At 34.5% G+C, this 27,415-nt stretch overlaps 1 non-coding gene and 1 pseudogene across 1 annotated transcript; both read left to right on the plus strand.

The window, feature by feature from the left end:
• Positions 1-3,726: 3,726 nt before the first annotated feature.
• Positions 3,727-3,832, plus strand: LOC112096622. The gene has a single exon (XR_002904519.1). It is a non-coding gene; the product is annotated as a small nucleolar RNA R71 (small nucleolar RNA).
• An 18,198-nt stretch (positions 3,833-22,030) lies between these two features.
• LOC18034961 lies at positions 22,031-25,846 on the plus strand (annotated as a pseudogene).
• Positions 25,847-27,415: the final 1,569 nt, after the last annotated feature.

Here is a 27,415-nt window from a genome sequence, read left to right on the forward strand (position 1 = left end):
GGTTGAATTTCCTGGATTGAGTTTAACTTGAATCCAAAAAAGGCCACACTTGATTTGAGATTTGTGATAAACTAGCTATAAGGATTCACCTTGTAGAGTAGAGAGAGTACATGCTTGTAATGTTGTATCTTGTGTTGACATAACAACTGGTCATTGTTAGGTTGCATAAAGGTATAAGAAGTCCAACATGCGATAACTAAAGATGCAAGGTAATTATGCCCAGTGCTAAAACAAATGTTGTAGCAACTGGTACTAATTTGACAAAACAGTCACCCTATCAAGAGACTTTGATCATTCAACTACTTACTCCTATTGAATTCTCTTTGTGTTAAACATACAACTTAATTTATGATTTAATTTTTACTTTATTGAGTTTTTATTCTCATTAGTTAGTCAATCTTATTAAATTTTATCAAGTTAAGATAGAAGAAAGTTTGCACTGTTGTGATTGCTGTAGCATTTCTAGTAGCATCAGTCCCTGTGGAGACAATATTGAATACTCATCACTTTATTACTTATTGTGTGCATTTGCACATTGACACCAATAGCAATTGAGCTTAAAATATACAACACATACCTAAAGAAATCATCTACACACACAAATGCATACTTTTTTCCAGCCAAAATTTCAACTTGCATTGGTCTTATAAGGTCCATATGAAGTATTTGTAGTACCTTTGATGTTGCTTTATCCGGAATGGCTTTATGTGACTCCCTTTCTTTCTTTTTTTTTAGATTGACATGAACCACATATTCCAGGTTGTTTCTTTTTAAGCATTGGAACTCCTTTTAGAGCACATGTTTTCATAATTCTAGTCAGTAATCTGTAGTTCAAGTGACCCAACTTTTGATGCCATAATTCTGTGTCATCAAGAGTGGTCTTATGACAAATAATTGAGCTAGTCAATTTATAACAATAATTAGATGATCGATGTCCTTCTAAAATACAATTTCCATCAACATCAAGAACGCGACATTTGTTCTTGTCAAAGTTGATAAACAAGTTTTGATCACAAATTTGACTAATGCTAAGTAAATTTGCTTTGAGATCCTCAACATGCAGAACATTGTCAAGTTTTCAAAAACCTTCCACATTCAAAGTTCCCTTTCCAAGCACTCGACTTTTCACACCATCAACAAAAGTTACATTTTCTCGATCAAGTTTTTGATAATTGATCAAGGCACTTCTATCATCTGTCATGTGTCTAGAACAACCATTATCAAAGCATAAAAAAATAGTAGTGCAAGTTCTCAAAAAAATAAAGGAAACATAAGCTTTATAATCAGTCTTACTCATCCAAGTAGTTCTAGTTTTATTTTCACTTATCTCAACCTTAGGTTTAGGTGTCATCCTAGGTTTTCCATGAGAATAATTAAAGAACATAGCCTTTTTCGTATATTTAATGAGCTTAAAGAAATTAGGTCTTATATGTCCTTTCACATGACAAAAATGACAAGTGGGAATAAACTTGTTGTTCTTACCTTGATGAATTAGTGACGAATGTGCAATAGTTTTACCTTTTTGAAGATCTGAAAGTTTAACTCTTGGTGGAGAAGCTATTTATGAAGAAGCTTTAACAAACACACTTTGAGAATTCGAATCTTCACCATGTTGATATCCAAGACCATGATGATCTGAGCTAGATTTGCCAAGTGACAAGATATGGTCTAACTTCTGTGTCTCAGAATTCATCATCTTAAGTGACTTTTTGGTATTCTCTAATTCTGTCGTCACTACAAGCAATTGGTTATCTTTATCAGTAAGTAAAGACTTATAATGAATTACCTCACTTTCAAATTTCGCCTTATCATCTAAAAGATTGGATACGTAAGTCATCAATGTCACATTGTCATTGTAAAATTCTTCCCATTTAGCGAACATCATCTTGTAGCTTTCATGAAAAGCTTTCTTGTCATTTATATCAATGTCACTGACGTCGCTATTAGAATCATTATCCTTGTTATCATGTCAAGACGGGAATCAGTGTCTTCTTTGCAAGAAGCTAAGTGCAAGGCTTCAGATATGGATGCATCTATGATGTTTGATTCCTTTTTATTGCCGTCATTATGGACAACAAGTCCTCCAACAAGGTCTTCTTCGTTGATGCTATCAGTAGAATCATCATTACTCCAAGTGGATTGCATTGCTTTCTTTTTCATAAGAATGTTAGCACATTGTGCTTGTATGTGTTCTATGCCTCCACATTCTCTGCATTGAATACCCTCAAATTTGTTAAAATCAAACAATTTAAAATTAGAGTTAGAAGAACCTTTTTGAACCGTAGGAGCCACTGTTCATCTGCATAAAAAATATTAATTTCCAAAAACACAATAAAATGTAGAAAATAAATGACACGGACATTTTTACGTAGCTCAGATTAATCAATCCTACATCTATGAGACCACGCCCAGATGAAAAGCAATTCATTAAGTTGAGATATTACGACCTATGAATTTATCAAACTTAAGACTCTCACTTATAGTTTATCACCATACAATTTACTCAACCTTAGACTGAATCTGCTTCTCTTGAATAATCACTACCCATATTAATCTGTGATCCTCAAGGCACTTCGCAAAGTGATCAATAGCAATTCTTTAATTCTTCAATGTCTAGTGATCCAATATCCACATAGACTCTCTACAGAGATGAAAAGAAGATAAGAAAACAAATCAACACAACATTATGTGCCAAATCCGGATTCTCTAGAGATGAGGCCAAATTTTGCTTCTCTGCTTTATGCTCTATGTTGTGCGTGCCTTCAATTGTGAAATATCTCTCTTTATATAGGCACTAGCGTTTCACCAAAATAGCAAGCCTTAAAAGACTTAGATACTTTCCAAATAAGAGTTTATTTCCTCTTATAATTCCTATGAATCTAAATAGGAATAAATCTGATCTTCTTGCCTTGCTTGTCTCCCAAGAAATATCTAGAGCATTTAATGAACTGCCTGTTTGAACCAACTTCTTGCTCTAAATAGATCTCATGCGCCAATTATAGAATTCTATCATTAATTGACTTTCTAAATTAGACATCTAATTAAATTATGAAATAAATATTCCTAATAAATTGAAATCTCACTAAATTAGGGAATTAATAAATTAATCTCTATTACAAGATATGCAATAAATAAACTTCCAATTTAACTTGGAGTTGCTTTAAAGGTATAATGACAAAGGTTTTCAAATATTGTGCATCGATTTGCTTACCGAGTTGACAGCTCACCCCTCGTCTCCAATTTATTTATTTATTATTATTTTTTTTGCATATTGATTATAGATGTGGCTTGAGTACTTAGATGTAGATTTTTTTTGTGGACCCTTGGAGTTGCGTTAAAGATTAAATTTGGCTAGACTTTTTATTTTGGATTAGAGACTTTTCTTTGGAGACTTTATCTCAGATGTTTTATGTAAGGATTCAATTGGAGTATGAATAATGATTGTTTATCTCGAGGTTTATTAATAAGAATAAAGGATGTGAGGTTTCATTCCAATTTTACCCTTGTGCTTTCATGGGTGAATTTTTGGGATGTTACATTGCTCCTCTTGCTGCAGCTTGTCTAGTTGATGGCCATTGATAGTTATTGTTAGCTATCCTTTCCAAAATTTCATAACCCTCATTATATGACTTAGACAACAAGGCCCTATTTGTTGAAACATCTCTCATAAATCTAGTGCTTGAGTTCAACCCATTGTAGAAAGTTTCCAATTGTATGCAACAAGGAATACCATGATGAGGCATCTCTTGAGTAACTCCTTGAATCTTTTCCATGCATCATACAAGCATTCATCTTCGAGTTGATGGAAAGATGTGATCTCATTCCTCAATTTTGCATTCTTTGTCAATGGGAAATATTTCATCAAAAATTTGTCAGCCAAAGCATTCCATGTGGTGATGGAGTCTAGTGGCAAGGAATTCAACCATGCCTTTACTTGATCTCTCAAAGAAAACAGGAAAAATCTGAGCCTCAATGCTTCATGTGATGCTCTTGCAAACTTGAAAAAATCACTTACTTCCAAGAACAGTTTAAGGTGAAGATGAAGATCTTCTGATGGCAATCCATTAAATTGCGCCACTATTTGTAACATCTAAAACATCACGGGTTTGAGTTTGAAATTAGCACCTTGTACTTCAGGTCTAACTATTTCAGGTTGTATAACTTGAGGGGTCAATACGGCATAGTCTCTAATGGCTTTATCTCTATCATATGTCATGTAGATAATATTGTTGTTTCCTAGTTGCCCCTGAATATTTTGCCCATTCTGACTTTCTTGGCCATTAACTGGTTGTATTTCTCCATGATTGTTCATTGCTACAGCAACTTTTGAATTCCTATTCTCTTTTCGAAATCTCCTTGTAGCTTTTTCAATCTCTGGATCAAATTGGAATTCAATAGGTTTATATTTGCGCATGCAAGGGTTGCTAGAGCACTTCTGCAAACACAGTAAATAAAAAGAAAATCAAAATCTTGCACCAACTAAAATTGATTTAAAAAATCACAATAAGCACCAATCCCCGGCAACGGCACCAAAAGCTTGTTGTACGTTTTCTAATGCTATTAGTGTCAATGTGCAAGTGTACACAACAACTAAAATTGATTTAAAAAATCACAATAAGCACCAATCCCCGGCAACGGCACCAAAAGCTTGTTGTACGTTTTCTAATGCTATTAGTGTCAATGTGCAAGTGTACACAACAACTAAAATTGATTTAAAAAATCACAATAAGCACCAATCCCCGGCAACGGCACCAAAAGCTTGTTGTACGTTTTCTAATGCTATTAGTGTCAATGTGCAAGTGTACACAACAAGTAATATAATGATAAGTATTCAAGATCGTCTCCACAGGGATTGTTGTTACAGGAATTGGTACAATAATTTTATCACTGCCATTTTTATTCTAAAATAGAATTAAAATAAATTATTAAACTAATAAATTAATTAAAATAAATGTAATAAGAAAAATGCAATAAAATAAATTATTACGGTAAATATAAAGATGCAATCAATGGGCGTGGAGTAGCTAAGTGATTAAACTCACTTAATGATTTTGACTATTCTCCTACTGTTTGGATCAGTTGCTACAGCACTGGGTAGAATCCTTATGTATTCTCAGCTGTTGCATGTTGGATTTCTTATATCTAAATACAACTTAATAGTGACCAATTTTTAGGCTGATATTAAATATAGCATTACGCATTTTAGATTCTAAGTACCCTACAAGTTGAATCCATGTATCTAGTTCATCACTAATTTTAGATTAAGCATGGCCTTTTTCGAATCAAGTTAAACCCAACTCAGGAAACCTTATATAAAACCAAGTATTGCTCTAGTATATTCTACTAAGACAGGCCTTTTTGAGGCTCTCTCTTAAGTAGTATCACTAAATGGGTGGTCAGCCGAAATAGTGAATTGAAATAAATATTATCAAAACAACGTGCTATAGCAAACATCCAGCAACACAAAATATCAGTCAATTAACCATCAAGTTTGTTTATCACTCAACTAAAAATAAATTTAGTTCATAATTTCTGATAAAATAAGAAACAAAATAGTTTCAGCCATAACCAATTCATCATAACAAGATAAAAACAAGAAAACAAGAAAACAAGAAATCAGATTTGAGATCTGATTGATGCTCTCCTAGAATCCTTTGGTGGCATCCTCCACTCACTCTTGATGCTGACCGTATTAAAGTTTTGTGATAGATTTGGTTTTATATGCAATTAACTTCATTGTCTGAACCTTTATCTGAGGGATGAATTAAAGTTTACCTCGTAAAATAATGACATCTCAATTTTCTCAAGATGAATTCCAGACCTCTTGACTTTATCGTCCGAGATATTTTGCTGTTGGGCTGGAAGGAGATTGAAGCCACCAATAAATTTCGTTGCAATAGCTAAATTTGTTGTTTTATTTTGACCAGAAAAACATAGGTAGAAGATGCATTGGACGTGTTTATCAGTTTCATTTGAAAACGTTCGTATAGCATTAAATGTTTGATATCAAAGCACGTAGGAGATTTTGTAATTCACGCAAGGATTTCTTCACTTTTTAGCGTGCAGTATAAAATGATTGAAGAAAGTCGTCGGGCGACTGTTCAACGTTGTATTAATTCATGAAAAAAGTGGATGTTTGAAGAAGTCAGCAAGAACTAGGAAATTAATAGTTGCACAACGTTGTATTAATTCATGAAAGTTCCCAAGTGGATGTTTCAAGTCAGCAAGAACTTGGAAATTAATAGTTGCAAATTCAAATCTTTATGCTCGTGGAACTTTCCTATTCAAAAGGGCAATAATGACTTTGGGTTTGTATGATTACCGAGACCAAATAAATTAGTGGAAAGCTACTACCGACCTAATATTTGGGTTCCAGCTAGTGTGCACGTGGTGCATGGTACACCATTTGTTCTTGTACGAGTTGCCCATTTGTTTCAACGGCACGGATGTATTTTCATTAGTTTCTAACATTGATGTTCGTTGTTCTCTGGAAAAACAAAAAAGTTCGAAGATTTTAAAATTTGACACATAATTTTGCATTGATTCAAATTTTAAAATTCGACACATGATTTTGAAGTGTTTCAAATATTTATATTTTGGTCAATTCACCTAATTTGATTATTAAAGTTAGTGATAGCATAAAGGTAATAACTTGTAAAAGCTTTTCATCAGATAATTTTTCTTTTGGGTAGGGATATTTTAACCCACTACTTTTGTATATTCACTCTATTTCTAGAAAATAATTACAGTTGTTAAACTGTAAAGTATTTGTTTGGTTTCTAAGAAAGTTACAGAGAGAAACAGAGGGAAAATAATAAGAGAGGATGAATATGAATCATTGAATTAAATCGACTGGTTTTACAAGCATGTATTTATACAGGTATCTCGAATCTTCTACATGTTATTTGAGACTGAGCTAACAGCATAACAACCTTCCTCCAGCTCAGCTGCCAAGTCAGCATTCATAACAAACTTGCTTAATCAAATTAACTAAGCTTAACTAACTAAGCCATCTTAACTAATTCTATTATCTTAACAGCCCCTCTCAAGCTCAAGGTCTGGGAAGAACATTGAGCTTAGACCGTAGATAATGAAATTGATCAAATGCCAATGGTTTAGTAAGAATATCTACTACCTGATCACAACTTGGAACATGACTAATCTGCAGTTCCTTTCTAGATACATGATCTCGAATGAAATGCAGATCAAGCTCAATGTGTTTAGTTTTAGAATGATACTTAGGATTGCTAGCAAGAGCTTCTGCACTTTTGTTATCACAGTAGAGAACTGGAGACTGCAACAAAGACACTTTTAATTCTTTGAAAAGATAAGTGATCCACAATACCTTAGCTGTTGTCAAAGCCAAAGCTCTGTATTTAGATTCAGCTGTACTTCTAGACACTATATGCTGCTTCTTGGAGGACCATGATACCAAGTTGTTGCCTAAGTAAACACAATATCCCCCTACTGACTTCCTATCATCCAAATCAGACCCCCAATCAGCATCTGAGAAAACTGTAAGCCTAAGTGATCCAGATGAGTAAAATTGCAGGCCATAATCTGCTGTATACTGCAGATACCTCAGCACCCTTTTGCAAGCTTGCCAATGAAGTACTGATGGATTAGAAAGATATTGGCTGAGTTTATTCACTGTAAAAGCAATTTCAGGCCTTGTTAGTGTAACATATTGTAATGAGCTAACCAGACTTCTGTATAGAGAAGGATTCTTAAACACTGCACCCTTGTCTTTGACTAATTTTTCTGTTGAACTCATTGGTGTTGGACAGCCCTTGCAGTTCACCATTTGAGCTTTCTTGAGCAGATCACCAATGTACTTAGTTTGTGATAAGTGCAGCCCATCCACAGTTGGAGTTACCTCAAGACCAAGAAAGTAATTAAACTCCCCAAGATCTTTCAAGGCAAACTCGGCACCCAACTGATGTATCACCTTCTCTACCAAAACAGAATTTGAGCCATTGATCAAAATATCATCTACATAGATTAGTGCCACAATGATTTCTCCTGCCACATGATGAATAAACAAGGAACTATCTGATTTGGATGTCACAAAACCCCACTGAATTAAGGAAGCTTTCAACCTATCATACCAGGCTCTTGGAGCCTGTTTGAGTCTATAAAGTGCCTTGGTGAGTTTGCAGATATGAGCTGGAAATTGAGGATGAACAAAACCCTCAGGTTGATGCATAAAAACATCCTCTGTAAGAATGCCATTAAGGAAGGCATTGTTAACATCCAGCTGCTTGATTGTCCAGTGATTCATGACAGCAAGACTCAGGATTATTCTGATGGTGCAGGGCTTTACAACTGGACTGAAAGTTTCAAAAAAATCCACACCTTGTGTCTGATGAAACCCCTTTGCAACCAATCTGGCTTTGTACTTTGATATGTTGCCATCAGGGTTATATTTAATTCTGAATACCCATTTGTTTCCAACTATCTTCCCAGCTATTTCTGGAGGAATAAGAACCCGGGTTTGATTCTTTTGTAGTGCGTCAAATTCATCTTGCATAGCTTGTTGCCATTTGTGGTCTGCTAGAGCTGCTTTAACAGATGAAGGTTCAAGCTCTTGAGCTACTGTTAAGTATGTCTTGGGATTAAACACACCAGCTTTTGATCTGGTAGTCATAGAATGATTGTTCTGAACTGTAGATGTCTGTACTAGCTGATGAACTTGGATGTGTGGTGATAAATTTTGAGATGAATGGCTTGGAGATGAATGTGCTGAAGGTGTATGGGAGTGACTTGAATCAGGTCCTGTATCTAGAGATGAGGGAATAGCAGAGGATTGTACATTGTTGCTGTCTACAATGACTTCTGTAAATGGAATATTTGAAAAAGAAACTTGACTTGATTGGATGGATGAAAGTTGTGAATCAGACTTTGTAGGAAAGAGTTCAAAATAAGGAAATTCTGATTCATTAAACTAAACATATCTAGCAATGTATGTTTTACCAGTGGAATCCAAGCATTTGTATCCCTTGTGTATAGGACTATAGCCAATCATTAGGCATTTTTGTGTATGAAAATTGAGTTTATGGTTATTGTAGGGTCTGAGAAGAGGAATGCAAGAGCAACCAAAGGTTCTAAGGAACTTGTAATCTGGTGGTCTATCATGAAGTTTGGCAAAAGGGGAAACATTATTCAACACTGGGGTTGGCATTCTGTTAATGAGAAAGGAAGTTGTATGAAATTACTTCCACCAAAAAGATAAAGGCATTTTAGTTTGGGCAAGAAGTGTTAACCCCGTTTCTACAACATGCCTATGCTTTCTCTCAACTACATCATTTTGATGATGTGTGTGAGGACAACTATGCCTAAAATGTATCCCTTCTGCCTCAAGAAATTTTTCAAAGCTTCTGTACTCCCCTCCCCAATCAGATTGTAAAGACTTCAGAGAGAAACCAAGTTGTTTTTCAACTAAGGTTTTGAAATACTTGAATGTATCGAAAGCTTCTGACTTAAGGGTTAATGGAAAAATCCAGCAATATCTGCTGTAATTATCCACAAAATAATGTAATATCTATATCCATGTAGAGATGGTATAGATATTGGACCCCAAAGATCAGTATGTACAAGCTCTAAAGGATTTTTTGTTTTTATGCCTGTAGAGTAGAAAGAAAGTTGGTGCATTTTACCATATTGACAAGCATCACAAAAATCAGGAACAGATGCAGGAAGTGCCAGAGAGGATAATATGTTTTTCAATGCATGTTTATTAGGATGACCAAATCTTTGGTGTAACACATTAGCAAACATAGCTGGATTAACAATGCTCAAATGACTCTGAGAATTACTTGTTTGAGTACAAACTTTATTCAAAGACAAACCAGAAAAGTTACAAGCTAACTAGTTAAAAACAGAAAGCATAGAACTAGGATTATGATTGGTGACACATGAACTGGAGAGACAGTCATCCTTAGACAGCAACTTATACAGTCCTCCTCTAGCAATCTCTTGAGCCAGATGCACTCCCTTCCTCTTGTCCTTAATAAAACACATATTGGCAACAAACTCAATGATTAAATTGGTATCTTCAAGCAATTTGGAAATGCTTATGAGATTTTTAGTGAGATGAGGTACACATAATATATCTTGTAAATGCAGAAAAGAATCACTGGAAGTGGGGAGACAAGTATATCCAATATGTGTAATTTTCAGACCTTGGCCATTACCAACATGCAGTAACTGATTACCTGAATATTCTCTTCCAAGGTTCAAGTTCTGCAGATTGTTGGTGAGATGATGTGTTTCCCCACTGTCAACATACTAGCCTTGATCAGCCATGCCACCTTCAGAGGTTGCCAGGAAAGCAGCTTTTGGTGCTGAATTTGGATAGAGAGCTCTTGGTCCAGGATTCTGATATGAATTATAGCCTGAATATGGATTGTAATAAGGCACAAATTCTTTGTTGAACCTGTTCCTGCATTCAGCTGCAGTATGCTTTGGCTTAAAGCATATTTAACAGATTACAGCGGCTCCATTTGGATCTGAAGCACCTTTTCCATTAGTGAAGCCACCAAAATTTCCATTATTAGCACCAAAATTATTTCCACTGTTAACACCATATCCACCTCTGCCTTGATAATTTCCAGGCTGAGCATTATTATTCCAGCCACCATTATTCCAACCATTCCAATTTCCTCTACCTCGGCCTTGTGAAAAGCCTCTACCAAAAGCTCCTCTGCCACCATTATTATTGTTTCCATTCCTAATCCAGTTAGCATTATTCTGTCCTCCAAATTTAGTATTGGTTCCAGTTTGAGCAACATTTGCAGCATAGGTCAATTTAGTTTCCTTACTAGCATTTGACTGATGTGCTTCTAATCTAGCCTCACGAGTTAAAAGCATTGAGTAAGCTTCATTAACAGTCATTTTTGCAAGATTTGCTTCAATATACACGACCACAGGGTAGTATGGTTGACCTAGCCCAGAGATCAGATGTGTAATAAAATCTAGAGGACTAACAGGGCTTCCAGCTATTGCTAAATCATCAGTTATTGTTTTCAGCTTTCCAAAAAATTCAGTCATAGACATTGAACTTTTTCTAAGATTATTAACCATCACCTTAAGATGAACCTTTTTAGCAAAGGTTTCAGACCCAAATTGTTGCACAAGACTAGACCAAAGTTCAAGTGAAGTTTCAGAGTTTACCACTAGGCTAAGAATCTCGAGATTTATGGAAGATAGCATCCAGCTTAGCAGCATCTGATCCTTCCTTTTCCAAGTGGTGAATGCTGGATTTGTTTGAGTTCCAACTTCAGAGTTCTCAGATTCACTTTGAAGAAATTGATCTGGACATGATTTAGAACTATCAAGATGATCTTCAAGACCATTTGCACGTACTGAAGAGAGAATCTGAGATTTCCAGATTGTGTAGTTCGATCGATCAAGCTTAATAGGAGAAGTGAAATTAAATGAAGAAACAAAGATTGCGGTGTTTGGAGTTAAGTTTGATAATGCCATTTTTGTTTTTAGTATAGCTCTGATACCATGTTAAACTGTAAAGTATTTGTTTGGTTTTTAAGAAAGTTACAAAGAGAAACAGAGGGAAAATAATAAGAGAGGATGAATATGAATCATTGAATTAAATCGACTGGTTTTACAAGCATGTATTTATACAGGTATCTCGAATCTTCTACATGCTATTTGAGACTGAGCTAACAGCATAACAACCTTCCTCCAGCTCAGCTGCCAAGTCAGCATTCATAACAAACTTGCTTAATCAAATTAACTAAGCTTAACTAACTAAACCATCTTAACTAATTCTATTATCTTAACAACAGTAAGTTCATAATATTTAAAAAAAATATAAATTAATAAAATTTTGGTACAATTAATCAATTAAATCTTTCCATTAATTTTTTTCTTATTTTTTGACCATATTTAATCATAAACTTTAATATAAGTTTTATATTACTATTTAATTATTATTATATGACCAATTTGCCCCAGTAATCATGAATTATGTATATAATAATTTAGTTATTTAATTTTGTGACTTAGAATCTAATATTTTTAAACGAAATTTGATTATTATTTTCACCATCCTTATAAATAAATGACATAAATTCGATAGCCCAATAATTTACATGAGTATTGTGCCATAAAGACCCTATGCTAGTTTATTTACAATTTAATAATGATACTAATTAAGTAATATTAGAAACAATGAGTTTGGTATAAAATTAGAAAACTATTGAAGTTAAGTAAATTCTTGGAACTTTTACCTTATAAGTATAAAATAGTCAATTTAAACTTATGTCATAGCAATCTTTGTAATCAAACATAATGAAAGGAAATCTAAATTAGAAAAAAGTAAATTAAGATAGATTTAATTAATTAATTATCTAAAGTTCATCTCTATTTGAAATTTTTTAATTTTTTAAAAATAATTTACACCTTTTGTAATTATTTTTTGAAAATGGGGTGGGTTTATAAAAACTATGGGGTATCATCACCTATTTTTTGTTTTTTTTTTGGAAACAACATAATATCCACTTAATCCATAAGAGAGACCGTGAAGTAATTTACCAAAAATGGGTGTATAGGGCAGCCGGGGCATCAAAGCTTTTTCTTATTTAGGGATGGCAAAATTTGGTTTGAGATTTGAATTAAAAAAATATGGATATGGATGTGAGTAATACCTTTGAGGATTGCAGATGAAATCAGATATTTAGATTCATATAATGCTAAATTTAAAACTCAACAAATTTACCTAATAAAATCCAATCATAATTCAACAATCAGCAATTCAACACCTAGAATACAACACCATATATCCATAAATAAAATTACCACAACATAAATCAAATATCAAGAATAACATAAATCTGAGTCTAACACCACCATAAATCCACACAGATCCACGCATGCATGTCTTTAGTATTATGATTAGCTGGTTACATTTGATTTTTTTTCATTTACCTTATATATTTTTAATTTATTTTGGTTTAAAAAATAATTTAATTAAAAAATAAATTGGATCCAATTTTTTTTATTTTTCTTATGTATTTCCATCTATATATAGATTTGCATTCATGTAAATATTAATTTTTAACATCCAGATCCGTACTTTTTATTATGCATAATTGATTTTTTTGGATCTCTGTCGATCCAAGCTAGACCCAAATTGTTTTTCCATCACTAATTCCTATTTTTTTTTGTTAGTGAAATCTTTAAATATAATAGAAGGTGTAAAGAATTTAAATTTATTTAAACAATGAGGGTAAAACAAAACAATAGACAAATTAATTCACCTAATTAATTAATCCTAAAAAACACTATTCACCGATTATCGATAATGTGATATTGTTCATACCGATTACTATTCACAAGTATTGTTCATATTTGTTTATTGTAACTATTCACTGAAATTTTTAGTTTTACTGTTCATTTGTCATAAGTATGCTACAAGTAGTAAATTATAGAAAATAAAGTACACAGAGGATTTTTACGTTGTTCAAATCACAATCTTAAATCCACGGACTAGACCCAGACAATAAGCAATTCATTAATTAATGAAAAGATTACAATCTATTAGTTTTTTACACAATTTCCAACACCCGCTTACAGTAGTCACCACCTCATTGTATCCAACTTAGTTAACCTTACTTAGTGAGAACCCCTCGTCTTCAATTATGTTTGCTGCTTTCCTTGAGATCCTCTCAACACAACAAACGACCGCTTCATCCTGAAGAGACCAACGTAAATATAAAGGATGTCTAATGAAAGACTTGATGAAGAAGACTAAAACATCATTGAGATATGAAACATCATATGCGGCCAAATAAGTTTCTTCTCATTCTCTGCATTTGCTGCTTCTCTAATACAAAATATGATATTTCTTCTTCACTTCACCATTGTGTGAAATACTTCTCTTTCTGTAGGAGTAGTATTTCATCTAAACCCTAGTAGAGGAATATTAAGACATACTACCTTAAGAGTTCGATATTCTATAAAATACTTGATATCAGGGTATACTTCCCTAAGAGTCCAATATTCCATAAATACTTTATATACTTGCTAATGTAGTAGTCATCTTTATTTGGAGCACTTGATATGGAATCCTATTTATATGTCATTTTGCTTCTTTTATGCATCCAAAAATATTCTCCAATAGTTCATGTAATCTAATCTTAATTAATTTTCAAGACTAGATAAATCTCGGAAAAATCCCTAATAAAAGAAATTAATAAGTTATAACATTATTTACACAATGATGCCAATAACAAAATTCGGGTCAAGAAGGAAGCACAAAAATATAAAATTATTTAGAATTAACAAGTTTATATAATAACAGTCAAGATAGAGCAAACGCAGGCCACGTACTGATTTTCATAGTTTAATTGCTTTTGACTTCAAAGGACTCATTTCCTCACTTCTCATAATTTGTTAGGTGGCTTTTGATGTACCGGATTGTATTAGAGATTACATTAAATTATATTGTATTGGATTATTAATACAATATTATATATATTTGGTGTAGTACATTAGTTGTAGTATATGGGTTGGATTGTGTGTTTTAAATAATATTAAATTGTCATTGATCGGTTTATTAGCAAAAATTAAAAAAATAACTGACAATCACCATTGACGACCACCGATTATAGTCGGAAACTTACAACGAGGTCCGTTTATGCCAAATTAGTACGATAAGAATTCCCATTTTGAGCTCTATGCAATGCTACTAGTGTCATCTGAAATAGAGCACCCATTTACCATAGATTCTCAATCTGCTGCATAGTGCACATAGATTTGCACAGTCCATACTTGCCCAAACCAGGTGCCAAAAACATACCCTTAATTATACATTTTCTCTAGAAAGAGGCAACAAATTTGTGATAAAAATAGTGAGAAGTAAAGTTTTAAAGACAAGCATAATAATTAACAAAATAGTAGAGTAAACTAGAAATGGTGTGAGTTAATTCAAATAAGAGAAAATGTTGAATTAGATAATACTCTAAATATGACTGTAACAAAGTGACAAACGCTTTCTAAGATAATTAAATTTTAATTTTATGTTACATGAAGGTGATAGGATAGCTCACATGATCAGACTTTCATAATGGAAACAATTAAAAGGTCACTGGTTTAAAAATCCAAGAGAATGCATTAAAAAATTAGGGGTGGGATAGAATGAGGTAAATGATAAGAAATATTTATATACGAGCATTCTTACATATTCTAATGTATGTGCTCCCAAAAGGTTCTTTTAGTGATTTTCAACTATTTTTATTTAGTTAACCACTATAATTAGAATCCTTAAAAGATAGGGATTAAAAAATTGATTTGTGTTATTGTCTACCCGTCTACTTAGAAAAAAAAAATAATAATACACACTTACTGTAGTGTTTTAATCTGCTTCTAACCCTCAAGACAAATGAAAACACTTCCTAGGACCTTTGATAAAGAACAACTCAAGATGCACAATTGAAGAGTGAACCCAGATAAGTAACAATGTACCCAAGAACTTGAAAGAACAACGAATCAAGAAACATCCCAATCACAGACACCACAAGAATCAATTACGTGGTTCAACTGCACCAATTGGTACAACCTACATCCATGGGACAAGTTTTCTGCAGAGCTTATATTAATCAACAATGGAGGATCTTTCTTACAGAGAATGGTTTACAAGATTTTAGAGAACTCTCAACCATTCTTCCTATATGAACTCACAAGCTTTCTTAATTCGTTTCACCAGCCTGCTCTTATAGCAACCAGAGCAACTAACCAGCTTAAACCCAGATCGAACAGATTGCTTACACGTAGCATAACAAACTTAACGAACTGAGATGAGCCTTTCACGTATCTGTCACGTGCATCACTTATAAGCTTCCTTTAAATGACATGGATGAACTGCCGTTTCAAGCTTTAATCTTAAGTGACAACACACGTGCTTTTCTCGTGTCTTTGAAGTTCTCCTTTAATTGCCAAAACGTCATCGTTTGGTTCTAATGAGTTTAATTCACCATCAAACCTCACAATTCTCCACCTTGAATCAATACCCCTCTGCATACTCCTTCTCCAACACTAAGTATCGTTTAAACAATACCTAGTCCCACTAAGTCTAAGCTTAACTCAAACTTAGCTACAGGAACAATCTTTGTAAGTATATCTGCAGGGTTTACATCAATATGGATTTTAACCATTTTTATCTCACCCCTTGAGACTTCATGTCTTATGAAATGCAGCTTGATGTCTATATGTTTTGTCTTCTCATTGTGTGCTGGATTTTTGTAGAGATGAATAGCACTGGAACTATCACAGAATATAGAGACTGTACTTTGCATTTTCCCCAGCTCAGATATTAACCCTCTAAGCCACAAAGCTTCTTTAACAACTTCTGTAGCAGTTGTATATTCAACTTCTGTAGTAGAGAGTGCCACCACATGCAGTAATGCAGACTTCCAGTTAACAACACATCCCTTCAACATAAACACATATCCAGTCAGAGATCTTCTTCTGTCTAAATCTCCAACAAAATTTGAGTCAACATACCCCCACAAGCTATCTCCATTTTCCCTGTTTCTCCCATATACTAGACCTTTCTTCAAGGTCCCATTTAGATACCTCATTACCCACTTCACAGCCTTCCACTGTTCCCTTCCAGGTGAGGCCATATACCTGCTTATTACACTGACAGTGTGTGCTATGTCAGGTCTTGTCAAGACCATGGCATACATCAGATAGGGGACTGACATTATCTCTTGCTTTTCTTCATCAGTAGATGGACACTGGGAGCTGTTGAGTCTGAAATGGGAAGAAAAAGGTGTCTGGACAGGTTTTGAATCAGTCATTCCATAGATGGTCAACACCTTCTTTAAGTAGCTTTCTTGTGACAGAAATAGCAGCCCACTTTTCCTGTTCCTTCTGATTTCTACTCCTAGAATCTTCTTAGCCTGCCCAGATCCTTCATTTCAAATTATGTGCTGAGCAGTAATTTTAATTCTTCAATTACCTCTTTATCCTTACTTGCCAGTAGCATGTCATCTACATATAACAGTAGATACACATATACACTGACATTTATCTTTTTAAAATAAACACAGCAATCATAGTTACACCTCATGAACCCATTTGACACCATGAATTCATCAAACCTGAGGTACCATTGCCTAGGGGATTGCTTGAGCCCATAGAGTGATTTCTTCAACAAGCAAACACAGTCCTTCTTCTTAGGGTCTTCATACCCCTCTAGTTAACTCATGAATATCTCTTCTTGTAGTCTCCCATGTAGGAATGCAGTCTTGACATCAAGTTGATCAAGCTCCATGTCTTCAACTGCTGTTAAGGCTAGGATCACCCTTATTGAGGCATGTCTGACTACTGGAGAGAACACCTCCTTAAAATCAACCCTTTCCCTTTGAGTATACCCCTTAGCTACAAGTCTAGCTTTAAACCTCCTTGGTTCTGCCTGAGTTAAACTTTCTTTGACTTTGTAGATCCATTTGCATCCGACCACTCTTCTGTTTGCTGGCTTCATAACCAATTCCCATGTTTTATTTTTGTACATAAAAGCAGTTTCATCATCCATTGCTGCCAACCATTCCCTTTTATTTGAGCTCTGCACTGCCTTCTTGAAGGTCTTTTGTTATTCATTAGCTATATTATGTGCTGCAGCTAAAGCAATGGCAGTTAGATCTGCATAACCAAATCTTTTTTATGGTTTGATTTGCCTCCTCCTTCTATCTCTGGCTAGTTGATAGTCTCCTATTTGAGGATTTAATTCTGTCTCCACATGTTGATGAGGTGCTTGTGCTTCCCCTGAGTCATTTTCAACATCTTCAAAGTATGTTGCTTCTTCTATGTTCCTCTGATCAGGCTGCTCCACCTCAAATTTCAGCATCTCAGGAGGTTTTGAACTTGAGTTAGTTTCTTCAGCTAGGTGAGTTTTTCTTATCAACTCATCTTCATTGAACATTACATCCCTGCTGATTATACACTTTGGGGGTCTTAGATTAGTACACCAGATCTTGTAACCTTTCACTCCATCTGGGTAGCCCACAAAAACTCCTTTCAATGCTCTTGGTGCAAGCTTTCCCTGTTTGATATGAGCATAGGCTGAACATCCAAATGCTCTCAGGCCTTTATAGCTTGCTGGTTTACCATGCCACATTTCAAAAGGTGTCTTGAAGTCCAGTGCTGAGGAGCGACTGAGATTCACCAAATAACTAGCTGTCATCAGTACCTCTGCCCACAAGGACTTTGGAAGCCTGGACTGTATCAACATGCATCTTACTTTCTCTATAAGTGTCCTGTTCATCCTTTTAGCTAGCCCATTTTGTTAGGGTGTGAACTTCACTGTCCTGTGCCTCATTATGCCCTCATTTGCACAATAACTCCCAAACTGTTGGTTGCAAAATTCCAACCCATTATCTGTCCTCAGCTTCTTAACTTTCTTACCTGTTTGATTTTCAACCAGGTTCTTCCATTCCTTAAATTTTTCAAACACCTGATCCTTATGCTTTAGAGCATAAGTCTAGACCTTTCTAGAAAAATCATCAATGAAAGATACAAAATATCTATTCCCTCCTAGAGATAACTCCTGAGCTGGTCCCCAGAGATCTGAGTGTATATAGTCTATGACATTTTCTGACTTCTAGTTTGATCTCTTAAAGCTTGCCCTTGAAGATTTGCCAAACACACAGTCTTCAAAAAACTCTAGACTGCCTATTTTTTCTTTTCCCAATACACCCTATTTCTCTAACTCCTTTAAACCCTTTTCACTGATATGACCCAGCCTAAGGTGCCACAGCCTGGTGTGATCTGTTTTGACACTTCCAGAAAAGCCTGATTCACCAGCTATGATTTCCCCATCAAGGACATACACTTCATTTTTCCTATTCTCTTTTAAGACTGTTTAGAGCCATCTAATACCCTTAGATCACCAGATTCAAGCCTAATGTTATACCCTATTTGATCAAACATCTCTAAGGAGATAAGGTTCCTTTTAAGGTCAGGCACATGTTTTACTTGCTTAATCATCAATAGGGTTCCATCCTGTAATCTAAGTTTAACAGTACCAATACCAATGACCCTACACATGGCATTATTCCCCATCATTACCCTACCACCATCAAATTTATGGTATTCAATAAAGTAATCCTTAAAGGGGGTCATATGAAAAGTACATCCTGAGTCCAAGATTCATTTACCTTTTTGGCTAAAATCAGTTGCTACACACACACCTGCTGACTCATACCCTTCTTCTTCAACTATGGCTGCATCTCCACTTCGATTCATTGATTCTTTGGGCTTAAGCTTTCTTTCAGGGCAATCCCTTTTAAGGTGTCCCTCTTTGTGACACTGCAAACATTTCCAGCCCTTCTGTTTCTTCTTCTGCTTCCCTTCTTTCTTCTTCTTTTCATCATGTTTATCAATCTACCCCTTGCTATCAGACCTTCACCAACACCACTCTCTGCAGCATTTTGTTTTCCTTGTAGCTCTCTAGTGTTAAGGGCAGCTTTAACTTCATCAAGAGTCAAAGATTACCTTCAATACATCAAGGCATCCATAAAATGCTCATATGATTTTGGTAAGGAGCTTATTAAAAGAGATGCTTTCCCTTCATCATCCAGGCCCTCATCTATAGATTCTAAAGTATCATAAACTTTATTAAATTCATCTACATGATGATCCAGAGATGACCCTTCCTCCATTTTCAGAGTGAACATTCTCTTTTTAATGTAGAGACGATTTGCTAGTGACTTGGTCATATAGATTCCTTCTAGTTTAGCCCATAAACTAGCAACTGTTTTTTCTTTAGCCACCTCTCTGATAACTGCATCTCCAAGACTGAGGATTACAATGCTTCTGGCCTTCTTATCCACTTCGGCTACTTCCTCTGCAATCTTGGAGGATGAAACTTCTTTTCCCTCCTTCTTGCAAACAGGCTCGAGTGCATCCCCCAAACCTTGAGTGATCAGCAAGGCTTCCATTTTTATTTTCCACATGTTAAAGTCATTCTTGCCATTGAATTTTTCTAGATCTATCTTCGGTGTCGCCATTCTTGGTCTTGATCAAAGATACCAGGCTCTGATACCAATTGTAGTGTTTTAATCTGCTTCTAACCCTCAAGACAAATGAAAACACTTCCTAGGACCTTTGATAAAGAACAACTCAAGATGCACAATTGAAGAGTGAACCCAGATAAGTAACAATGTACCCAAGAACTTGAAAGAACAAAGAATCAAGAAACATCCCAATCACAAACACCACAAGAATCAATTACGTGGTTCAGCTGCACCAATTGGTACAACCTACATCCACGGGACAAGTTTTCTGCAGAGCTTATATTAATCAACAATGGAGGATCTTTTTTACAGAGAATGGTTTACAAGATTTTAGAGAACTCTCAACCATTCTTCCTATATGAACTCACAAGCTTTCTTAATTCGTTTCACCAGCCTGCTCTTATAGCAACCAGAGCAACTAACCAGCTTAAACCCAGATCGAACAGATTGCTTACACGTAGCATAACAAACTTAACGAACTGAGATGAGCCTTTCACGCATCTGTCACGTGCATCACTTATAAGCTTCCTTTAAATGACATGGATGAACTACCGTTTCAACCTTTAATCTTAAGTGACAACACACGTGCTTTTCTCGTGTCTTTTAAGTTCTCCTTTAATTGCCAAAACGTCATCGTTTGGTTCTGATGAGTTTGATTCACCAGCAAACCTCACACTTACATTTACATCAAAACAAAATTTAATGGCTAAGTTCTAACGGGTTAGATGATATGACACATATAACAAAATACATTAAAACTATGACATTTATTTTTTTTATCCTCTCTCCTCCTCGTCAATGTTCTTATAAAAATTTGAGTTAAATTTTGTAAACTAACTAAGCCTAACTCGAATAAGAGAATGTCTCTGCCAGAAATTTATTTTTGTATATTTTATATTACAAATTATTTAAATACAAATTTAAAAAATATATTGTTATCAATATATAAATACAAATTTATATATAGAGTGTCTCCTAATGAGGAAGTCCTCATTTTATTAAAATAAACGCTGAACTACAAGAAAGAAAAATTATTTGAAAAAAAATCATATTGAAAATGTAATTTATTTTACGTAAATAAAGATAAAGTTCTCTAATAGTAGTAAGTGTGATTTATTTTTAAATTTTGATGATAAATATTTATCATAAATATTTAATTCTGTAAAAGAAAAAAATAATTAATCTTTTATATGGTAGAAAATATATGCCGGTAAGAGTAGTTTTGAATGTGTTACAGTTAAATAATTTATTGAGCATTTAGCATTAACTGTTGAATTAAATTTTTAACTTAATTTTATCAGAACATAAATATTTGATAAGTTTTTAATGTTAGGGCTAAAAATCAAATCAAATAAAACAAATAAATTACTGCAATTAAAATAAATTTAAAGTATTATATAAGTCAAAAAGCAAATGTACAGCCATTTCAATCCATTAAAATTTATTTTCATAAAACAAAAATTTTTAACCTTATTATAGCATAAAACTATGTTACTTCCATTGCACCAATGAAATTACGAAGATTAAAAAGTCAAAATTAGTTAATTTATTTAAAATTTGAGATAATAAAAAAAAGCCCCGCCCTAAATTTAAATCTATGTAAATGTAAAATAATTTTTTTTATCTTTTAATTAAAATTAATAGTTATTGTCTATTTATTGATCCAACTGTGTCAAGATAATAAACCACTACAACAATTGTCGACGTCTAACATTTTTATACCCTTAACTATGAAAAATTAGTGCTTTATTAACATTAACTTAGAAAAAGTAATGTTTCACTACATTTCTGTTAATTGACTTGTAAAATTTCAATATTGCCCTTATTTGACTTTTCTGCATCCATCGCTAGTCTCGTAGGTCGTGTAATTACTGTGGGTAATCAATTGGGTGGGAACTGGGAACAACTCCGATTCAAATCTCATGTTTCGTTGGACCTTGAAATGGCAACTTGCAGAATCCAGCTACTATAAAAGAAAGTGAAGGGGCCGGTGTTAATGAGAGCTTCAAATAAAGAGAAATCAAAATACAAACTTCTATTCAAAGATGGATTTGTTAATTAGCTGCATACTGTGGCTCTTGTTCACATTGGTTTGGGTGATGGCTTTAAGTTTCATTTCCAGTGGAAGACGCAAAGGGCTTCCACCAGGACCGAGGCCTTATCCGGTGATCGGAAACCTCCTGGAACTGGGTGGTAAACCTCACAAGTCACTGGCCAAGCTGGCGAAGATTCATGGCCCCATAATGAGTCTAAGACTTGGCCAGGTGACCACAGTAGTAGTTTCTTCTCCAAGCATGGCGAAAACTATCCTTAAAGAACATGATTCATTATTCTGTGTGTTGGGAAAATATGCTCTTTAAAGCATATGTGTTTATTTAATTGTAATAAACATTTTTTTTATTAATAAAATTAATGAGGTATTTTATTCAAATATCTTAGTTGCATTAATATTTGTATTAAAGTCCATTTAATCATATTATATGTATTTATGTGATCACCATGTGGATTCACAGAAGACATAAATACAAGTTATCTTATGATTAAATAAATTTAGTTTGCAGTTGATAAATAAAGTTGGGCACTTTATTTAGGTATAGACTATAATAAATTCATTGAATGATTTGTCTTAATCATGTATGAATTTATTGATGTAGTACGACTACATTGAACAGGATCACATATGAGATTTAATTAACTTTGTAATAACTGTCAGACTTATTAAATCTCATAGGCGTTGATTTTACTATAATCTTAATCTTGAGTTAATTATGATTTCATGATTGTAATTGTTATTTTATTTGAGTTACCAATGGGCACGACACATCCTTATGGTCAAGATTACCCGGTATCTTGGTGGGAGCAATTATGAGTATTGGAGTTATGGATTAACAATATAGAATTTGTACAACACATCTCTTGATGGGTTTTCGGCACTTGATCATAGAATTCTCTGGCCAGAGTGTGTCAACATATTTAGTATGTTGAAAGTGATCATTAGAGAAAATCAGTAAGGATCAAGGAATAAGATGTTATTAAATTGATTGGACAGTTGAGATATCAATTTAATTAACGATGTGGTACAAAGGATTGTGCAGTAAAGAAATCAATGTGGCTTTGGACGAATTATTATTCGAGCATACAATTATGGAAGTCAGTTCCAATCTTTTAGTGGAGTAGATTTGAAATTAAATAATTGGGCTAGTTTAATTACAGGCCTAATTATTGTAGCCACTATTGTATGTTCCCAAATGATCCCCGGGTTAGCTCATTTAATTGACTGCACCGCTACTGGACTAATAAGTAAGATAACTAGTTAATTATGATTTCATGATTGTAATTGTTATTTTATTTGAGTTACCAATGGGCACGACACATCCTTATGGTCAAGATTACCCGGTATCTTGGTGGGAGCAATTATGAGTATTGGAGTTATGGATTAACAATATAGAATTTGTACAACACATCTCTTGATGGGTTTTCGGCACTTGATCATAGAATTCTCTAGCCAGAGTGTGTCAACATATTTAGTATGTTGAAAGTGATCATTAGAGAAAATCAGTAAGGATCAAGGAATAAGATGTTATTAAATTGATTGGACAGTTGAGATATCAATTTAATTAACGATGTGGTACAAAGGATTGTGCAGTAAAGAAATCAATGTGGCTTTGGACGAATTATTATTCGAGCATACAATTATGGAAGTCAGTTCCAATCTTTTAGTGGAGTAGATTTGAAATTAAATAATTGGGCTAGTTTAATTACAGGCCTAATTATTGTAGCCACTATTGTATGTTCCCAAATGATCCCCGGGTTAGCTCATTTAATTGACTGCACCGCTACTGGACTAATAAGTAAGATAACTAGCTATTTGGGTCAAAAGCCTAAATATATCATTTAGTGGGAGGCTCCATTTAATTAACTTTTGTATAAGGGGCCTTATGTTATTTTACAAGGTGGGTCTCCTATTGAAAAAGCAAATAAACGTGAGTTTTGTTTTTTGGATTTTTAGAGCCTAGGGTTTTCACTAAAGGGTGATATAAAAGGCTTATTTTTCCCTAAAGAAAAAAAAAACCACTTTATATAAATCGGAGAATAAGATTTTTCATTCTATTGTTGAGAGAAAAATTTTCTCGTGCTAGTTGCTTTGGTAGTGATAAAGGCGCCCACACGTCAAGTGCAGATCGAACCTGAGTCATAACCTGGAAGATCATTGGTGATAGTTCATGATCGAACAAGCGTTGTGGTGACGGATCGTGATCTAACAGGAGTGGTGGTGGCGGATCGTGATCTAGGAGCCTAAATCACTTCAGCGGAAAAAGCCAACTCGGATTTTCAAGGTACGATTTCTAGAATATGAATTCTTATAGATTATATGAAAGCGATCTTCAAAAGGTTTTATAAAATTTAAAAACCTAATTTTTCTCCAACACTGTGATCGAAAGGTCCCTGAATCAATCTTGTCCCAGCCATACCAGCACCATGAATTCAGTTTGGTCTGGCTGCCAGTCTCACCACTGTGGAGAAGTCTTCGAAAAATATGCAACATGCATATTTTCACTAATCAGAAACTCGATGACAATCAAGACCTCCGACGCAAGAAAATCAAAGGCCTTCTTGCTTATGTTGAAGAAAATTGTAGTGCGGGTAAAGCAATAGATTTTGGCCAAGCTGCTTTTAATACTTCACTTAATTTGTTATCCAACACAATTTTTTCAATTGATTTGGTTGATCCCAATGAGTGAGAGTTTAAGGATACAGTTTGGGGTATCATGGAAGAAGCAGGAAAGCCTAACTTGTCCGACCACTTTCCCCTACTGAAAATGCTTGACCTGCAAGGGATAAGGCGGCGCAACACACTTTATGCTGGCAAGATGTTCGAGGTGTTGGATCGCTTGATTGATCAACGATTGAAGCAAAGACAAGAACATGGTTGCAGTATTAGCATCGAACCCTAAAGATATGTTAGATACTCTTCTCAATATTATCCAAGACAAGAGCGTTGAGATTGACATAAAGCATATCAAGCACTTGTTTGCGGTAATATATCTTTTTTATTTTTCTTAATTTCCCGTACAAATCACAAGTTAATTAACAGACTTCATATACCAGGATTTGTTTATTGCCGGGAATGACACAACTTCAATTACAATGGAATGGGCAATGACAGAACTACTCCACAATCCTGAGGCTTTATCGAAAGCAAAATTGGAGCTAGAACAAACCGTTGGCAAAGGAAACCCAATTGAGGAATCTGACATCATTCGGTTACCTTATCTACAAGCAGTTGTTAAAGAAACTTTCAGGTTGCACCCGCCAGTTCCCTTATTAATCCCCCGTAAAGCCTTAGAAGATATTGAAATTGCAGGATTCACAGTGCCAAAAGGTGCACGAGTTTTTGTCAATGTATGGGCTATTGGTAGAGATGAAAGCACATGGGACAACCCTCACACTTTTATTCCCGAAAGGTTCTTAAGGTCAAATGTTGATTTCAAAGGCCAGAATTTTGAGCTAATCCCCTTCGGAGCTGGGCGACGAATTTGTCCTGGTTTACCGTTAGCAATCAGAATGTTATATCTAATGTTAGGCTCACTTATAAATTCTTTTGATTGGAAGCTTGAAGATGAGAACATGGATATGGAAGAGAAATTTGGCATCACCATAATGAAGGCTCAACCCCTTCGTGCTGTCCCTGTTGTCATTTAGTCGCATACTATAGTTAGTTTTTTGTGTCGGTGGAGTGCATTTAATTGTATCCAATAAACCATTGGTAACTATCTAATTGATCGCCATAATTCACTTTTTTGAGTGAATGAATATTGTAAGAAAGTAATACGTAGAACTTTGAATAATAAAGGAAGTGGTGTTTTTTTTTCACGATTTTTTTAGCCATAATTCAAATTTTGAAGGCAAAACTTTGGATCAGTAGAGAAACTCGAATTTTTTTAGCCAAGAAACATTGTTATGAAAAACGTTTTGCTAACCTACACAAAGTTTGACCTAAAAAAGTTTAGGCAACGAAAAACTTTCATGAATAATGATTTTTTTTTTTTTTTTTGCTTTTTTGGGCCAAAGCATATTTTTCCTTGGCAGATTCTTAGCCACAAAAACGTGGCCAACTATGTTGATTCTAGCCCCAAAATTATTCTGAATAATTGTCGTTTCCTTCGCATTAAATGTCTTTTATTAGATTGTAACCGCAAGCAAAGGACTTCTTGACTTATTTGGATGCCCATAAATGCTACATGTGAAGAGGCACCGCAAATCTGTGGACTTCTTTGCTTGGACGTATTTTCAAGTCTTCAAGCTGATTTGGTGGTTGCATGATTTTGATCATACACAGACTTGGCGGGCACCAGCGTCTTTGAATTGTTTAGCCATGGAAGCAAACTTGGCAGAGGAAACATGGAAATGCAATTGTCAAAATGTCGGCTATGTTATATGAAATTGGCAAATGAAGTTTTGCGCACAGCATGGAGTCGTTCAATCTAATTATATACTTGAAGAAATTATTTGTGAGATTTTATAATATTATTTTATGGGTGAAATATTTAGAGCATACGGAAAATTACAAGGCTAGTAACAATTTATAAATTTTATCTGGTTATTTTTTACGTTTTTTTCCCCTAATGGAGAAGTTATCACATAAAATTTGAGAGTATGACTAGCATTATTTTACAACTTTATTTTAGTTATTTGCATGGTTGTTTGATATATTCCTTGAAAAAAATGGCTGAGTATTCAAAACTCTTAACTTTATCCCTTGCGGGCTTTTCTCCCTCAAACATTCTTTTCGTACAAAAGAGAGGCACTAGTAGCATTCCACAAACACAATGATTTTTACGTGGTTCGGCAATCCCTGCCTACGTTCACGCCTCTAAGCTTACCGGGCTTGAGGATTTTACTAAGCAAGCCTCCAAGGCTTCAAATGCTTACAATTGACTTACAAGGTGTCAATTGACCTTCACAACAAGATACTATCCACAATCTCTTAACCCAAGTATATCACAACACTTACAATCTCTTAACTTGATTTTACAAAAAGGATTACAAATGAATTTCTCTCACACAATGTGTTTGATCACAAATGAAAGCTCAATGTGTGAATGAATAAGATGAATACAAGGATTTAAAGCTCAATGAAAGTTGTATGCTTAATATTTTGCTCAATGATAATCGTTGGAATTGTTTTTGTTTGAATTTGATTGAGCTATTTATAGTTGGAGCTGAAAACTAACCGTCATTGACTTTCTGCTCACTGGCAGATCGCTGTTTTGATTGATCAATATGACCGTTAGGCTGAATTTTCAAATTGTTGGATCGTCGTTTTCTAGATGTCGGATTGTCGTTAGTGTCCAGAGGATACTCTTCCATTCTACTCG

Source organism: Citrus clementina, unplaced genomic scaffold (genome assembly GCF_000493195.1).
Source record: "Citrus clementina cultivar Clemenules unplaced genomic scaffold, Citrus_clementina_v1.0 scaffold_8, whole genome shotgun sequence".
Taxonomy (NCBI): domain Eukaryota; kingdom Viridiplantae; phylum Streptophyta; class Magnoliopsida; order Sapindales; family Rutaceae; genus Citrus; species Citrus x clementina.